This window comes from Penaeus monodon, chromosome 29 (assembly GCF_015228065.2).
Source record: "Penaeus monodon isolate SGIC_2016 chromosome 29, NSTDA_Pmon_1, whole genome shotgun sequence".
NCBI lineage: Eukaryota > Metazoa > Arthropoda > Malacostraca > Decapoda > Penaeidae > Penaeus > Penaeus monodon.
The window spans coordinates 34,109,660-34,109,880 of record NC_051414.1 but is presented as its reverse complement, the minus strand read 5'-3'; the positions used below and the strand labels follow the sequence as shown (position 1 = coordinate 34,109,880).

Sequence of the window (221 nt, the reverse complement as noted above, 5' to 3'; positions counted from 1 at the left end):
GGGGTTATTAATCATATGAGCTCTTTATGTAAAACTGTTAACACTACAAAAACAGACATGGACACATTTTGGAAATGTGTCTATTTCAGCAAAACTTTATCCTACTGCATACAACATATTCTGCAAAGCTATTCCTTTATTTTTGTAAATAAATTCTATGAGCATCATCTGCATATTATAAATTCGGAGAAGGGTGTGTTACAAATATAGAAAAAAGTCCT

General features: G+C 30.8%; 1 protein-coding gene across 1 annotated transcript in view; it reads right to left on the bottom strand.

Annotated features, from left to right (window-relative positions):
- The window catches only part of LOC119592197 (tyrosine-protein phosphatase 10D-like), a gene marked incomplete at its 5' end in the record, with an annotated part of 14,889 nt that overhangs the window by 608 nt on the left and 14,060 nt on the right, over positions 1–221 (bottom strand).